The following is an 8,406-nucleotide window of genomic DNA, read 5'->3' as shown; positions in this document are numbered from 1 at the left end:
CATTCAGGGTGTTGATTGGTTCCAAACAAATTCCATTTAAAAAAAACTTTAATTTAGCTTTTGTTAGTTATTTTGATTTGTAGCCAAACAAAACTCTGCATTTGGAATTTTTATGAACCAAAAACCATATTATCCCTCACCTTTTGGATGTCTTTGATTATTTTAAACTGGATGAAAAGCCAGCTTGGCCAAATGACCAAAGGCTATACATTAATTTGTAGTACAGAAGCAGCACAAATGAATTGCACTTTTAGTAACACTGGGTTGAAAATTTAGGAAAAAAAGACCTCTGCACCTGGATGTGCTTATGATTATTTATTGAAGGAGGTCAGAGGTCCTGACCACCTCCCCAAAACAACTTCAGATAACAGGAAATCTGGTGCATTAGTATGGAGCACCTCCATTTGCTCAAATGATGCTTATTAAAAGGCTGCTTATGGAAATGTACATGTAAAGGATGTCTGATGTTATTCTAATTATCATTAAACACATATTTGCTTGTTAACCCCTTATTTGACTATTAGGTAGATTCATGTGGCCAAGCTGCTTTACATTGGGGATCTGTGTGAAGTCTGGATCATTCTCACTGCTCTATCACAAAGTAATTTTACACAGCATTTTATGTGGTATTTATGTAGTGAAACAATTTAGTTACATACTACTGCTTATTACTGTGTTTTACATTATGTATACAGGTTGTCTGAAATGTTGTTTGTGGTCCCAACAGTTTTACTCCCAGACACATTTCAGCCAAGAGGGTCGTTGCAAACGCATAAAAGGATTTAATCGCAGTAGTCTCTTCTTTAGCTCAAAACAATCACTTGAGAATATTCAAGAAAAAAAAAAAAAAACACGTAATGCGCACATGCATGACGTCATCTTCTTCACAAATTCTCGTTTTTGTTGTTTACACGGAGAACATTTTCAAAAACTTGGATTTTTAAAGCTGTTTTCATGCAGTTTGCGTCCAGGCACCCCTAAAAAACCTGCTGTATTCTCCTGCCAGGCAAGTATTTGGAAAAGAACTTTGTAAAGAAACACTGCCTATAGACTGAACGCTTAATACGCCTGCGCATGATGTCGCAGTTTTCACACGTTCTCGTTTTTAGTTTGCATGGAGGCGATAATGGTATAGTTTTTAAAAACTTGCAATTTGAATCCTGTTTTCAAAAGTCTGAGGTTTCAGGCCCCCAAAACGCCATTGTGATGTAAATGAATTGCTAAACCAGATTAGTTGAAAGCTGTGTTTTGTAAACGGACCAGACTCCAAAACAAAACTCAGACAGACCCCTTACAAGTTCTTACAGTCGACTGTACACACATTTGAGGATTATATGAAGAATTTTATTAGAAGGAAAAATCTTATTGGTTTATGGTAGATGATTTTGACAGTTGTATAATTTCAAGGAATTAAAAAACATATTTTATTTTATATATATTGTTTATTATTCTATTACTTTTAGACATACATTTTACATGTTCATAAAAAGAGATGACCAGACCAAATTTAATACTTTCAAAAATACAGCACTTGTTTGAAAAACTGAATTAAAGATGGTTAATGTTCCGATTAAAAAAATAGCCTGCACAGCAATATACAGAATTATAAACAAAACAGCCAGACAAAGCATCCATTCATAAACCACATACTAAATATTCACATCATACGAGAAAAACAAAAAAACATTTTCTTTCTTAGAGCCTCGTTTTGACAATCATTGTATTTAAAATAAAAAGAAGCAGCAAATCAATTTGACCGAATCATTAAAAGGAACTGATTCAAAAGAGTGATTCATTCTCAGTTCCGACATCACTGGTCTCTTGCACAGCACGTTCTATAAATGTATTCTAACCCTGTCTCATGTCAGCAGCATACTGTAGTTGGTGTGACACTAAAATATCAAGAGTGACGGTCTGGTCTATTTCTTTCTTTCCTCACATGGATGTGGCTGCAAATTCTGAGTCATGCAACCTCAGTAATGTTTGTGAGACATGCCTATGCTAATCAAGGCCTGTGACGTCCCCATGACACATTATATATTACACAACGTAATAAAAGACACCTGGACTCAGCAACCCCTTGATCAGCTAAATGGGGGTCCTCTTACACTTCCTAGTAATCTGTTCCATAGACCCTTCCAGGAGACGGAATGTCACCAGAGCGTTTGAGGGAAGGAAGTTCATGCGGTCCTACGTCTGAATCAATGACACACAGAGAGAGAGAGAGAGAGAGAGAGAGAGAGAGAGAGAGAGAGAGAGAGAGAGAGAGAGAGAGAGAGAGAGAGAGAGAGAGAGTGAACAGACTTCTGGAAAGGCCCTGCAAGTCGGTATGCACTGGTTCAGACCGGTTTCTCTTCCAAAGTGCGGACGAGTAAATAGCGGCTTGGAAATCTGCCAACATTACTCACCATTCTCTCTTATGGGCAAGAGAGAGAGGAGAGAGGAAGTGAGTGTGTGCGGCCTGACACTTCCCAGAGTCCATCAGTTTGTCTCTGTTTCAGCACACTCATGCTGTCAGATGCTAATATGCCTGTGTTGACATGAGATGAGCTCATGAAGAGAACCAATTTGATCTGTTATAGCTTTTCCATCTCCTTCCTTCCTTCCTTCCTTCCTTTTCTTTTCTTTTCTTTTCTTTTCTCTTTCCTTTCCTTTCCTTTCCTTTCCTTTCCTTTCCTTTCCTTTCCTTTCCTTTCCTTTCCTTTCCTTTCCTGTCCTGTCCTGTCCTGTCCTGTCCTGTATGTAGATAGTGGTTAAACATGAGATATAATTAATTTGGGGTATATCAAAGGGCAATCGTTGAGTTAAAGGGAAAATTAAGTTTCAGAACTTTATATTTAGGCTAAATTTAACTTAATCCTGTACTAAAGCGCTGCTTTTGTACATTTTAACTGAATTGTTTGCCTGTGTTTATTGCCTGTTGTCTTTTATAATGGCTACTGTTGTTCATTTAAATATCTTTGTTCAATAAATATTTTATATAAATAATATGCCATATTTGGTATTGAGAAATGGTTTGTAAGTGATGGTGATATGGACTTCAGTGACAGTTACATTATTACGCCATTAGATGGCAGTCTTTATGAGTGAGTAAGAACAGTCTCCAGACAACTTAAAGGGGCATTCGGCAACTCTAGCTATTTCTTCGCTGATTTTCACTTTTGTTGTCGCATGTTTTCTCAACGAGCTCCCCCTACAGCTGTGAGGCGTATATTTCACAACAATGTCGTAAAAAAACTCACTTGCGGCACCCTCCTCCCCCTTTCTACCGCTGCTCATGTACATTTGCTATTATCGGAGCCGGCCAACTTTATCGTGTGGAGCTGTGTCTACTGAGGTGGGTAATACATCATACACATTGAGGGTGGCGTGTGTGTTTATGTCGAATTGCCGTAAAGCAGTTAGTGTTTCTCGCTCGTTCTCGTTTCTCACGAGACTTCATATTTCCAACTTACCGGGACGTTAGTCCCCATGTTGCAAGGTTGGTTTTATGCCTAGGAACTTTGGGGAAAGCGGGGAAAGTCACCATTCTCACCAGAACAGGTTATTAAACCATCCAAATTGTTTATAAACGGTTTTATTAAGTTGAAATAGTTGTCGAATGCCCCTTTAATGAAATCTTTGATGAATTAAGTAGCCTAAATGTCCCATATAATATCCAAATGGCATATACGTATATCACAAAGATAATACTTGTAATGTAATTTTCTGGAAAGTTATCTGGAGACCAGTGGACTACGTGTCTACAACGCTCTCCATGGGATAAACTAGCGACGTCTTGAGGACGTGCCCTCGACGTTTCTGGAACGTTAGCCAAGATTCTAAAAAATGGAACTTCCTCACAGCGTTGACATAAAGTATATCGACCTGAAGAATGAATGCTATATCAGATGCAGGTAATAAAGTTGTTTAGTCAATCCCTCTCTCATATAATCCTTCGTTACTAGTTCTAACGTGACGTTTTAGTAACGGAGGCTTGGGCTCAACTGTTAAACTGTCCAACTTTAGATTTGAGTCCGTGTATATAAAAGAAATATTAAACCACCACTTTTGCAGTGTATTGCTGGATGGAGTATTTAAAAAAATCATGTTTTTGTCATTTCATGTCTAAACATGTTTCTGTTTGACAAGGTGATGTTGATATAAAGAATGATTTGGTGTAGCTAGGCAAGATTGAATCTGTTGGTTAACCAGGCTTCACCTGTGAGGCACGTCGAGGCCTGTCCCTCTTACAGAGAGATGAACCTGTTCAACAGCACCTCTGTTACACACCGAGTCTCCAGTGCTCAGGCAACATTTCTGAAAGGCCACTGATAGTCTGTAGATTAGTCAGTTAGACCGTAAACAAGTACCAGAAGGTATTGTTCCTGAGGCCATGCAAATATTTAAACCCTGCCCTAGTTTGAACAGTTTGTACAGTAAGGATTTCCCTATGCGGACTCACTGTAAAAAACGCTCAAAAACAAACAGCAGCACGTAACTGATGTTTATGTCAAAGAAATTGGGTAGAGATTAATTCACTTTTATCCACATGCTCAAAATAAAAAAATATAAATAAATGTCAGTAAAAGTTTGCAACTTTTAATAGACTTATATGTTTATGATTCACATGGAGTGCCGGTACACAAGTCTCCATGTGCGCACGAGTCGTGTCACACTTCAGTGTAGTCAGCAGAACTGTCAATAGCTGCATACTCAGAACTGTCGCCCTACTCAACCGATCAAACTCCATAGGATATGAGAAGTTTGGCCTTAATTCATTCTTATGGGATTCCTCAACCTCATATGCTACATGTGTATAAGACATTGATGCATTAATTTATAAAATTGATGCTGGGACAAGGTGTTTTTTGTAACATATTGCGCTGAACACATGAGTTTAACTTTCTAGCTTTATATATATATATATATATATATATATATATATATATATATGTGTGTGTGTGTGTGTGTGTCTGTGTGTGTGTGTGTGTGTATATATATACTTTTTTTGCCATTTGCTATTGGAGTCAAAAGAGAAACTCATTAATTAAGCCTGTTTATTTTTTAATTTAATTAGTTTATTTTAATATTCATGAAGAATGAAGAAGACATGAAGAATTTTTTATAAAGAACAGAACAGAACAAGTGTCATGCCAACTGTTACTGAAAGTTAATCGTCTGTGTCTGTCTGTACTGCCCTTCTCATGACCTTTACTGAGGTTTTTAGTAAACAGGTCTTACTTTAAACCGTTAGCGCCCCCTTGTGATTTTTCAGTCGCATTGTTGTCTGCAAATTAATAACTGGGTAGGACTGAATGCTTATATATTGTACTCTATAATAAACACTAATGTTTTGCGTGTATCACATAAAAGCAGGAAATGTGTTGAGGTGCAATTTAAAACAACAACAACAACAACAACAATATTAATAATAATTTGTATTTTTATAATAAATATAAAAAGTATTTTTATAATAAACTATATAAATATAATATAAACCGCATTGTTTGCATCACATAAAAGCAGAAAAATGTGTCTTGCTATAGAATAGCTGCAAAACAAAACAAAACAAAAAATTATTTACAGTTTTCATGATTTGCATCACATAAAAGCAGAAAAATGTGTCTTGCTATAGAATAGCTGCAAAACAAAACAAAACAAAAAATTATTTACAGTTTTCATGATTTGCATCACATAAAAGCAGAAAAATGTGGCTAACCTAAGAAGAGGTGCAAAAAAAAAGAAAAAAAAAGAAAAAGAAAAAAGTATATCTTTTTTTATGATTTGCATCACATAAAAGCAGAAAAATGCGTCTGGCTAACCAATAAATAATGTATATACATTTTAATGGCAATTTAAAGGATACAACAATACATTTGTTTAAAGAAAATTCTTTTTTATTTTTTATAATAAACAGTCATATTTTGTTTGCATCACATAAAATCAGAAAATTGTGTCTAGCTAACCAAAGAAGAGGTGCATAAAACAAAAGGTATATACAGTTTTCATGATTTGCATCACAAAAAAGCAGAAAAATGTGTCTGACGTGTCTTAAAAAGAATCACCATTTTCGAATAATGTGAACTACACAAGGAAAACGCATCAGCTATAATGAGAATTTGGAAGCAAAATGGAAAATCCGAATTCTTATAAAAACAGGCTTCACATTTTTTGTTAAAGAAATTTTTATTTTTTTATTATCTTTTCACCCTTTTTGATATTTCAGTGAAATATGCAGCAGATGGATCTCATGAAATGTATCGAGGTCTGCAGAGGGACGACTCTACCCTATCATAGTAAAATGGTCCTTTGTATGTCACCTCACACCTGTACAAATTCTCACGACTCCATTTATGAGCGAGAACCGTGTACAGTCCCACAGCAGAGAACGTACCTCCAGGCTCTCTGTGCACTTGTGGAGAGCTGGTGTGTTTGTTGAAGCCTGTTGCACCGTTCACCTTCCATGTGATCCTCACCGCTTTAGACTGTAACCCGGTGATGAGACACACAAGTGTCACTCTCTCCGAGCGCTGCTTCTGAACTCCAGCAGGCAGAAGAACAAGCACCTTCGGAGTCACCAGGCGATCAACACGAACATGTGGAGCTAAAAAACATATCAATAAGATGAAGATTAGTATGAAATGAGCAACCAGGGGCAAAATTACATTTAGATAGACTTCCTAAGGCATACTTTCTAGGGTATGTAATAGTTAAAAGCACATCTTACCCTCCACAAGAAGTCGAAGTCCTCTGCTAAACATCTGGTTCATTTTTTCCTTCTCACCTGAGGCAATGCTGTAATAGATAAGCTGCTATGAGCTACATGATCAAGACATTGCACGATTTAATTCATTTTTGTTTTTAAAATCTCACCGTAATAGAAAAAGAGAGATAATTATGATAATCACACCCGGTGCCTTCCCATTCAAATTCATTTCTGTTTTGTTTCTTTATGTATCATATTTGATGTGTGCTGCTGCAGTATGATTTCCCTCTAGAGCCAGTGAAGCTTGATTTGTTTCAGTGTTGGCTCTTATAAAGTTGACACAGTTGACGGTTAAGGGAAGAACGTCCCATGTGCTTAAATGTCGTGTGCAGATGGTCCATTTAAAAGCAATCAACCATTACACTGCTGAATTCTTTACAGGCTAAATGAATTAGGTTTCAGGGAATTATTTGAATTATACATATTTTTAATATTATTGTACTTTATTGCTATAAAGTAGTTATTCATTTTGTTTCCTTAACAACGCTGGAATGATATACATTTATTTCAGTTAACAATAATAGCCATTATGGGCAGGCTGTATGTTATGTTATGTTATGCTGTTTTGTTTTTTAATGAATTCATATCTTTCACTTTTGAAAATCACACTGAATCATTTATACTTCATTGATCATGCCACGTGTGTGAGGATCAGTAAAAAGATCCAAGTGCATTGTTAATATATTATATATATATATACATAGTACACACACACACACACACACACACACACACACACACACACACACACACACACACACACACACACACACACACACACACACACACAGTTAAAATCGATATTATTCAACCCCCATTGCAAATCAGGTTTATTGGCAAAATGTACAGACTTTCAGCTGTTTGCACTGAACAAATGAAACAAAAGTAATTGAAATAGCTCAACACAACAAATGTTTCAAGTGGTTTCCCCAAATTCAGCTGAAAATGCAACTTTTAATGACTTCTGCAGTCTCAAAAGTATTCAACCACCTGAATAGAATCCCTTCAAATAGCACAAATCTGCAAAACAGGCGTTGTCTCAAACACACCTGATGCAACTAATCAAGGGCTTCATTAGTTGCACCAAGTGTGCTTGAGCTAGAACACATGAAATATTTGAACTGGCTAGGTTTGTTGAGTGCCATGTTTGACTGCATTTAAGAAATATGGCTCAAAATAATTGTCCAAAAAGTTAAGAAAAGATATCATCATGTTTCACAAACAAGGAACAGGATACAAAAAGATATTGAAGACACTAAATGTTCCTATAGACACATTTGTAAGCATAGTTCACAAGTTCAAAGTTAAATGAACAGTGGTTACACTACATGGACGAGGCAGAAACAAAACTGGAACTTCTCGTGCCTATAGATCAGCGGTATGTCTGGAGGAAGAATAATGAAGCATATGCTGAAATGAACACTCTGTCTACAGTTAATCATGGTGGGCCTCGGTGATGCTCTGCGGCTGCTTTACATCCTCTGGCACTGGAAACCTGCAGAGTGTGGAAGGCAAGAAGTATCAGGAAATCCTAGGAGAAAACGTCAAGCCGTCAGTGAGGAGGATGAAACTTGGTTCTTGAAGATTGGAGATTGAAGCTTGAATCTTCCAACAGGACAATGATCCCAAGCAAACCTCAAATTCCACCAAGGGCTTGG

The sequence above is a fragment of the Siphateles boraxobius genome, unplaced genomic scaffold (assembly GCF_051911475.1).
Source record: "Siphateles boraxobius isolate OS27281-9 unplaced genomic scaffold, OSU_SipBor_1 5, whole genome shotgun sequence".
NCBI lineage: Eukaryota > Metazoa > Chordata > Actinopteri > Cypriniformes > Leuciscidae > Siphateles > Siphateles boraxobius.
The sequence above is the reverse complement of the archived record's forward strand: the minus strand, read 5'-3'. Positions refer to the sequence as shown.